We start from the raw sequence: 10,083 nt of genomic DNA, 5'->3' as shown, positions 1-10,083 counted from the left end.
AAATTGTTAAATTGTTCTGCACAGACTAGACCAGTGCCCAAAAGAGAAGGGAAGTGAGTTAAAGCAGCCAGAGAAAGCTTTGTGAAGGAAAAACCATGAGCCCAGTCTGAACAAACACAACTGGATGAACAGAAGGTGAAAACACAGAAAGCACAGCACAGTGAGTCTAACAAAAGAAAGAAAGCTGTCCCCTAAATGTGTATCCTGAAACTCGTTATATTATTCAACCAGCTGTCGATGTACTGTTAACATGTTAAATTTTATAGTACTGGAATTCTGATTTGACTTCATCCCTTCTTTAAATCCTGGGTTTTGGTCTCTGCCAACAGCTCCATGCTGCCGCCATGGCCAATGTGGAAGATGGCAAGGAGCCCTGCACCCTGTCCTCTCACGCTGGGAGTGCGGGCTCCAAGGTGGGGGGCGACAGGGTGTTCTTGCTCAAGAAGTGGAACTCGGTGGCCAAGTGGAACTGGGACGTGGAGTGCAATACGTGTGCCATATGCAGGGACCAGGTGATGGATGCCTGTCTTCGATGTCAAGCTGAAAACAAACAAGAGGATTGTGTTGTGGTCTGGGGAGAATATAATCATTCCTTCCATAACTGCTGCATGTGCCTGTGGGTGTAATAGAGCAACTGCTGCCCTCTCTGCCAGCGGGACTGGGTGGTCCGAAGAATCAGCAAATGAGAGTGTAGGAAGCTTCCTTGGTGCAGTTATCCAGGAAAGACCTGGTAGAGCGTGTTACCAAGTGCCCTGTGAAAGCTGGAACACTCCAGGGAGTTCATTCTTCACATAGGAGGCCATGGATCTGTGGGCCTTTGGGACTCCACAAGGCATTACTTAGCCTTTCCTGATTTTATTTTCAGAAATCCTCTACAATTATGAAGGTAATTTATTAAAGATCATCTTTCCTACCTCTGTAGTGTGTGTCATACAGAATGCTCAGAAGTGCTTAAAAAAGAGAGAGAGAGAGAAAACTCCAGATTGGTCTTTATAATCTACCTTTATAATCTACCACAGCAGGGGCTGTGGAGGCAGCTCCATTCAGAGAACTTTGTGCATGCTTATGGTTGACCAGTTAAAAAGAGAATGTAATAGTAACAAATAAAGTGCCGTTTAAAATCCTTATCCTTAATTTGTTCCTGATATCTATTTTTGGTGGGAAGGGAGGATGATCCACTATATTTGAGAATTTTAAATTTGGACCAGTGAACAGGATAAATATTAATAAAATTTAACCTCTGGGTAAATGAGATTTTGCTTATCCTACATGTTATGTCTGTGACATGAGTCACAGAAAACCCGGGTCTTCACTCACATCACCATTGAACAACCCAGATCTTCACTCACATCACCATTCAGTCACTGAGTGGGAAAGGATGTAAGTGTTTTCTAGCTCTGATTAGATTATGTTGTAATTGAACTGTGTTAATGAGGGGGAACGTTTACCATTGTAGCTTTGGGTCAAAAAGTTTATTTTTTCATATTTTTATAAATTTACTCTATTTACCTTTACAAAATTAAATCCTGGGTTTTGTCTTCTAAATTAATGTAATTATGTGATACAACCTCCAGTGAAGCCCCTTGCATAGATTGTGGTTTTAGGGCCTCAGCCAATTCTTATTGAAGCTGTCTCATAGCTACCTGATAAGATAATCCCATTACTTGTGTCATAAATCACCATATTACTCAATTATGGTGGTAATATATTACCGTAATGTATACACTGAAAACATCTCCATGTACATCACTTTGCGTTTTTCCCTCATGTGCACACAACCCTGTTTACTACTGATTCAGTTCAGGGCATAGTGAAGGGGCTATCTTCCTGCCTACTCAGTCCTGGGTTACTTAGACAGGAGAAACTTTCCCTTAGCCTACTCGTCCCTCCTCCTCTGATGAATCTGCAAAGCTTGACAGTGCCTGTGGGTGAGGCTGGTGAGGGCACACTCTCTTTTAACCTTTTATATCTTTTTTTTAGGAGAGGATTCAAATTAAACTTTTGTATCTCTTTTCATGAGAGGTTTCAAATTAATTTCAGAGTTCCTCACATATTCAATCTCTGATCCAGAATCCTCCCAAAATATTCCTATTAGAGTATAAGAGTACAATTCCAACATCTTTCAATGTAGTCTTTAGGTAACCAGCCTCCACCTCCTTCCCTGGCCTCAACTACTACATCTCTTCCCAGTACTCACTCCATTCCTGCTTTCAAAATGTCCCTAAAGAATTTATAGTATACTAAATAAAAAGATCATTAATAAATCACAGATAGCTAATTATCTTTGTGCAGAACAAAGTAATATCCAAATGACAGTAACTGAGCCTTGAAATAAAATTATGAGTAAATTATTTGTAAAAATGTTCAAAATAAATTATAAATAACAGTGGGGAGACTAAATCAAAAGTTTTTCCCACATTAGCTACATTTGTCTCAAATTATGATTTAAAGAAAAGTAGATGTCATTAAAGAATTGTGAGGTTATCAGAATACATAATTTGAGGCTCAGCTAAGATGGGCTGGTAAGAGGCTACTTTCTGGAGGCTGGAACCATATGAGAAGCTGGGGGTTAAATGCCGCTCTAATGAGCACAGTGTTGTGTGCTGGCAGTTTTAGCAACTCAGGGAAACTGAGGAAGCTCAAGCGTGACCTGGAAAACAGAGATAATGTCTGAAAAAAGAACTAGGCATGGTTGCTTACCTGCAGTCTCAGCTGATAGGCTGAGGCAGGAGGGTGGGGACAGCAAAATCCTGCCTAAAATAATAATAATAATAATCTGAGACTAAAATATTTCCATTCAAATCGCTGTGAATAAAATTACACTACCTAGCAAGACATAAAAAAGGTAATGAATGAAAAGCATTATGAGATAGAGCAACTAACATTTAGTTCATTCTGGAAATCTGTAACAAACTGTCTAGGTAACCACCTAGTTGAATATTTTTTAAAACTAATTAATTACTTTTTAAAAATTTCTTTTATACATTCAATCTTAATCTCAATATACTCGTTTTTCTGGGTCAGTATGTGGTGTGGAGGTTAAAGAGCTAGATCCTACAGGGCCAACTACAGTTGAGTCCTACAACTGAAAATCTTAAAAAGCACACCAGGTACGTATACGTGTACACTCAGAATCCCCAGGAGAGAGAGGAGAAGGGATTGTGATGTAGCCGTCCCTCCAATGTGTAATTTCTCAGTATTCACCTCTTTCTGTCTGTCTCTCCAGCGAGCATGTGTACTCTACAGCAAACTAAATAAATGAACAAAAAATGCTTCATTTTAAGTGTGAACATGTCCATTTGTCTGCTTCATCATGGTTATAAAAGGATGCAACATAAAGACATTAAAATAATTTCAGCAATATATGTCTACATTATTATCGGTCTATTAACAACTAATAACTCAGTCTTTTAAGATTTCATAAGCGATACAATGTCCACTCAAAATATCTTATGTTCCACTTTTTTTTTTAAACTGGGAGCAATGTATGTTTCCTCCTTTTTTTTCAAGAATTATTTTTAAACTTTATTTATTTATTTATTTAGCTTAATTTAACCAGAGAGAGAGAGAGAGGGAGAGAGGGAGAGAGAGAGAAAAAGTCAGAAAGGAAGCCACCAGGTTCAGGACTTTAACTGTGGTTGGTCATGTGGGAGCCTAGTGCTTCAACCACCATGCCAATTGCTGGCCGGCCCCAATATATATATATAGATGTCTGATTTTGATCATAATCTTGTATAGCAGTAGCCAGTCTAGCACAGTATGACTTAACTTCAAATTCCAGTCTTTCCTTCTCACTCTGCAGTTTAGAATTTAGCATTGTATTCTCAGTTGACAGAACAAGCTGTCCATTATAATGGGCTATTGTTTGTTCTATTGTTGCTTCATTCTGTTTAATAGTCTTTTGAAGGTCATTATTCTTTTCCTTTATAATTTGAATGTCCTCAACATACTTCTTTTCCTTTTTTTACTGAGATTTTTTATTGTTTTTATTTTCTGTCTCAGTTCAGCAACTTCATTCTCCAACTTGTGATTGTGATCCAGTAGATCTTTTTCTCTGTCATGACTATCAGAAATTTAAGTAAAATAAAGGAGACTTTTTGTGTAGTACTCAGTAAAATGACATATTAAAATTTCTTCTGAAATTAAAAAATAATCTGTATGCTTATACAATCTAAGTGTTACAATAGTGTATATTTATTTGAACAAAAATTGGGACATAAAACTCAAGCCTTATAAAAACATAAATTCCCCAAAGTTCAAAAATGTAATTGAAGACAATGACGCTCTGAACATAAAAAAGAAACCATGAGAAAATGTTTAAGTATCTCAACAAAACCAAAGCCAGCAAGTGGCATAAAGGTGAAATAGGCTGGATCCCACATAACCAGCTCCATGATTCAAGTCCAGGGACTGGTGGATTGAAAATCACACAGGGTATGTGTGTGGGCATGCCCAAGATGTCAGGAGGAGAATGGAGGATAAGAGATTGCAGCATGGTTACCTTCCCCTTCATTGTCTCTCTCCAGTGAGAGAAAAACCCTTAAAAAAAAGAAAAGAAAAAAAAGAAAGAAGGAAAAGAAAAAGGCAAAAACTGTTAAAGGGCAGCAGCCTTGGTGGTTAAGGCGCTGGACATGGCTAACTGCAGTTTGAGTCCCTGACCCAGAAGTTGCTTTATCACTTTCTCTCTCTCTCTCTCGCTCCCTCTCTCTCACTCGCTCGCTCACATGCTCCATAGCAAATTAAAATAGTAATAAATTAAATTAAGTAAACAATTCTTTTTAAAAAAAGAGGGAGCCTATCTAAGCACAAGGTCCTTTATCCCACATGACTTAATTCTAATTTTAACTGCATAAATAACAGCTAAATTTGTCTAAGAGCAAAATAGTTCTTAAATACAGGTAAATGTAGTCTGATGAAATAAATTTATTTTACAAAACATTTAGCTAGATTTATTAGACTTTCAAAGCTATTTAGCTCGTATTTTAACATAAAAATGCCTAAAGTGGGCCAGCAGGTGTAGTGGTGGCTTATTATAGGGCCAATCAAGTGGTCTGAGTCTCAGACTAGCAGCTTGTACAACATGATGGTTGTGTGTGTATGTGTACCCAAAATCCCAAGAGGACAGGATCACGCACATGTCGTTCTGTCTAACCCCTAAGCTAGTCTCATGTGGTAGGAAGTTCCTCTTGTTATGTCTCTCTGTCTCTATCCTGTGACTGCACACATTCTATGGCAAAAGTCTAAAAATAAAAGGGTAAATTAACATGTATGTTACTGACTAAACCCAACTCACCTCACATCCCTTTACTCAACAAAAAATTATGTTAAAAATATAACGTCATCTCTACATGAACCATCAAGACCAGTTAAGCCTTTTATGAACTTAGAAAAGTATTACTTTCCCTGAAGAACTCTAAAGAGTCATCCTATTTCAATTGCAGCTGTCCTCAACTACTTTCATCACCAGTAGTGACTATATCTTGTCACTTAATTTTAACAGCAAAAATGGAGGGCTGGCAGATGGCATGATGGTGAATGTACTGGACTGCAACTCAAGTCCCTGACCCAGCGACTTGTTTTCTCATGGCTTGTTTTCTCAAATTCTCTCTCTGTCTTTCTGCAACCCCCTCTCTCTACCCCACTACAGTGAGCACACATAAACTACAGCAACTAAAATAAAATAACAAATGAAATTAAATAATTCTTTTAAAAATAGTAAAAATGATAACAATGATTTTAAAAAGAAGACTGGACAACCTGGAGCCAGTCAGTGATGAAGTGGTCTTTTTAACATCCACTCGGTTTTTCTGATATTGTTTTTAGGTCTAGAAACATCCACTCCATAGGTGACACAGTTGGGAGGACATCAACTGTCCAACTTGCAAAAATTACTTTTGTTCTATAGGATTTTGATCCCTTTCACATCAACAGCTACAAACTGAGCTTTGAGGAATTACATCCTTATAAAAGGAAACAAACACAATAAACCTACATGAGGTCAAAAGTTTTTTTTTTTTAATATTCAAGTGTAATGCTTCAGTTAAAATATGCATTTCAGGGTCAGCATGTGGCATAGAGATTGGGGGCTACCACAGTTCAAGTCTCGGACCTGACAGATTGCTTTCTCACTCTCTCCCTCTCTCTCTCTGTCCCTCTCTGGTCAAATTAAAGTAAATAAATAAATATATAAATTTAAATAAAATAATTATTTTAAAAAGTACTTATTTCACCTCTGAGGTATAAACTTCCATTGGCCCCTAACCTGCCATTAGCACACAGATTCACTGGGATGTCAAAGCCCAGCTGGTCATGGAGAGAGATGACATGAACAGAAGGAAGAAAGAGCATGGAGGCCACATCTATCCAGCTGGTACGAGACCATCTTTGTGTCCCTGAAACGAGGATGGCCACTTTCCCCAGTTAAATTGCTCTGTATGAATGCAGCACTGTCTGTGGAGAGTTACTTTGAATCTGCAGCACTTCGCTACTCCAGGTATTGCTCCAACAGTTAAAAAAAAATACAGACCAAATCCATGTAAATCCTAATAGGTACAAGTAGTCTCGGTTTCAACCAAGGATTATATTGGAATAACTAAAGACATTGTTTAAAATAATTTTAAGTGTACACTTGTTACTACACTTCAAATATTGCACCATTGCTGCTCATAATGTGCTTTTCCAATAGAGTGAACAATTCTTGGCAATATTCTTAACAAAAACGTAAAACCTCACCTCAATTTACAAGCTACTAATGTTTCTGGAAAATTGAGTAATACTAAAATCTAGCCAAAAATATGCTTTTTATTGAAATGTAAAATGGAATTCGACTCCAGGATCAACATGGGTGAACAACCCCACCCTTCACATTATGTCCCATAAAATATTTGGAAATGATGCAGAATATAGGGAATTAAGGATCATTTGGCCAAGTCAGTGGTTTTCCACATCCATGGTATGTTTTGTTTATTTAAGGAATGCTTATGGTATTTTGTGAGCTGAGGCATATAAGTTAGAACTTGAGACAGTCCCACAAAGTTAATTCACCTATATTCTGCATCTTTTCCAAATATCTTGTTACTGCATTCCTACATAGATTATTTAATATTGCTTACAGACATAATTTAATTGATAATACTAATAATATCAACCTCTACAGTGATCCAGACTCAGATTCTGGCTAAGGAAGAAGCTCAATCATTAAGTAGTATCTTCCCAAAAAGCTCCTGTATTTCTGATTGGTAAGGACAATGAATAAAAAAAAAGGAACTTCTCTCATTGAACTTGAAGCAGGTGAGACTCCATCTTGGAAGAGTGCCTCCATTATTATAAACTGTAAATTCTAATAACTAGAAATTTTTCTTCTCCTCCTTTGCCTAGAGTAAACAGAGTGATTAACACTCTTATTGTCTTTAAACCCTACTCCTCCTGATATGAAGAGACCCTGAATTCATGAATAACTCAGGGCTGATAGTTATCTAAGGTTTCTTTTCTTTTTCTTTTTTTTGAGAGTTTTTTTCTATAGGGTACATGAGCTCACCAATAAGAGAGACAGAGAGTCAGAAAGTGAGAAATCACCTCCCGGGGGGGATGGCCATGCCACAATCCCTTCTTAATTCTCCTCTTGGGATCTTGGGCATGCAAGCACACGTGCCCAGCAAGAGTTTAAGCCACTAGGTCTGGGATTTGAACTGCAGTGGAATATGTGGGAGTCAGCAACATAGCCACTACACCAACTGCTGGTCCCTTAACATGCCCTTCTTAGATGAATTGTTCTCCTTCATCTCCTTCCACCTCTTCACATCTACTGAGCTATTTCTTTGGGTGGCTTTTTTAAAGTAATTTATTTATTTTTTTAAAAGTTCTTAATTTTACATTTGATCACTGTACATTTCCACAGCATACAAAATGACTATTACCAGGATGAATACACTTCATGTCAGTGTATTTGGGGCAAGCAAACACAAGTGCTCAGTGTGTTTTTCAAGCATCCAAGTCCAGAATACGAACTGCACAGTTAGCCATGGGGAAATCATCTGCCTTAACCTACATGCCACTTGCTGGTGTTAGGACTTCCACTCTTTTCTAGGATCCTCCCCATCATTATATAAACTTAGAGGATGAATGTGACAAAAGCATGGGAAAAAGGTTTTTTAAAAAAATTTGCCTTTGTAAAATAAAAAATTGCTAGAGTGGAGGAAGGTTTTAGAAGACAGTAAAGTAGTGGAAAGGCCCAAGGAGGAAGCTCTCACCCTTGATCACTGTCTGAGGAAGGTTTTCACCTACCTTTTCCACTGGAGTAGCAGAATCACTGTCCTCAAACATGGCTCCACAGTTTGTTCTTCCAATATCATGTTTTTCTTCTACTAAAGTAAAAAAGTAAAGGGCACATGAAAATATGTGTAATTTCAAATCAATGAATAATGCAAGAATAGGCAATCTCAGACAGCTTACCATTTTCCATGTATTTCCAAACAGTAATCACTAGCTTTCTTAAGTTTGGATTTGGGGCCTCCTAATGGGGAAAAAGCAGTTTTAAGAACAAGTATCAACACTTTAATGAAGTACAAGAAACTTGTCAAAAAAGAAAAGAATAGCAAGTGTCAAATTTGATTAAATAATTGCAATATTCACCATTACTATAGGATGCAATACAAAGAGCACAGGTTTAAGAGTCTCAGGTGTAAATGTAAACCCCAATGTGATGGTACAGATAACCTCAAACATGTTACTCTTGGGGCCAGAAGGGGCAGGTGGTTAAGGTGCTGGATTCCCATACGACCAACAGCATGGTTTTAGTCTGGATCCAGCGGCTTGAAACTCATGCTGAGTGCATATATGTGTGTGCTCAAAATCCCAAAAGGAGAAGGGATTGCAGTGTGGTCATGTCCTGAGAAGTGTTTTCTCACATTCTCTCTCTGTCTTCAGCAAGCACACATGCCCTATAGCAGTATTTTTTAAAAAAGAAAGGATCTCTGATTTCTGAACTGGTTATTATTTTGTGTAAAACATACATTCTTCAACTAAATCAAGGTTTTTTTTTTTCTTGTTTAGATTTTTGCCATTGGGCACATGTGCTCACCAGAGAGAGATAGAGAAAGAGGAAAAAGTGAGAAATCATCCACCCCAGGGAGAAGTACCAGGCCACAACCCCTTCTACTCCATTCTCCTCTTGAGATTTTGGGCATGCATGCACATGCACCTGGCAGTTTTCCAAGACACAAACCATGGAATTAGCCATGTCAAATCCAGCACCTGAACCACCATTCCACCTGCTGGCCCTAAAAGAAGAATTTTAAACATATTCTTAGTGGAATGACCTTGAAAACAATGGAATCCCTTTGTGACACCAATTTTGTGAAAGATAATTTTTCTAAATTTCAACAATTTCTTTCCTTTTATGGAGAGGTTGTTGTTGTTGTTGTTGTTTTCTATAGGGTGCGTGCGCTCGCCAGAAAGACAGAGAGAGACAGAGACAGAAAGCGAGAAATCACCCCCTGGGGGGATGGCCATGCCATAATCCATTCTCCTCCATTCTCCTCTTGGGATCTTGTGCACACATGCACACGTGTCCAGCATGAGTTTAAGCCACCAGGTCTAGGACTCGAACCGCAGTTGACTACATGGGAGTCCAGCGACATAGCCATTACACCAACTGCTGGTCCCAACAATTTCTAATATTATTTTAGATTATTTAATACAAAATTAATGATAGAAATAGAAAAAAAAAGCACTTGCTTAAAAACTGTGATACTAGTGCCAGCAGGTGGCATAATAGTTAAGGCACTGGACTCCCATATTCAATTGCAGTATGAATTCTGGACTTGGTATCTTGAAAATCATGCCAGGCACTTATGTGTGTGTGCCCAAACCCCTGAGAGGAGAATGAAGGAGAAGGGATAGTGGCAGGGTAATTTCCTGTCGGGGGGAGGAGGTGATTTCTCACTTTCCTTCTCACTGTCTCTCTGGCAAATGCATACCTCCTATGGCAAACACACACACACACACACACACACACACACACACACACACGCCCAGAGTGAGTTTAAGCCACTGGGTCCAGGACTCAAACTGTGGTCGACTACA

At 38.4% G+C, this 10,083-nt stretch overlaps 1 pseudogene; it reads left to right on the top strand.

Annotated features, from left to right (window-relative positions):
• The first annotated feature begins 344 nt into the window (after window positions 1–344).
• On the top strand, window positions 345–626 carry LOC102467663 (RING-box protein 2 pseudogene; annotated as a pseudogene).
• Window positions 627–10,083: the final 9,457 nt, after the last annotated feature.

The sequence above is a fragment of the Tupaia chinensis genome, unplaced genomic scaffold (genome assembly GCF_000334495.1).
Source record: "Tupaia chinensis unplaced genomic scaffold, TupChi_1.0 Scaffold000037_21, whole genome shotgun sequence".
Taxonomy (NCBI): domain Eukaryota; kingdom Metazoa; phylum Chordata; class Mammalia; order Scandentia; family Tupaiidae; genus Tupaia; species Tupaia belangeri.
Note: the sequence above shows the minus strand (reverse complement) of the source record. Positions and strands in the feature narration are given on the sequence as shown.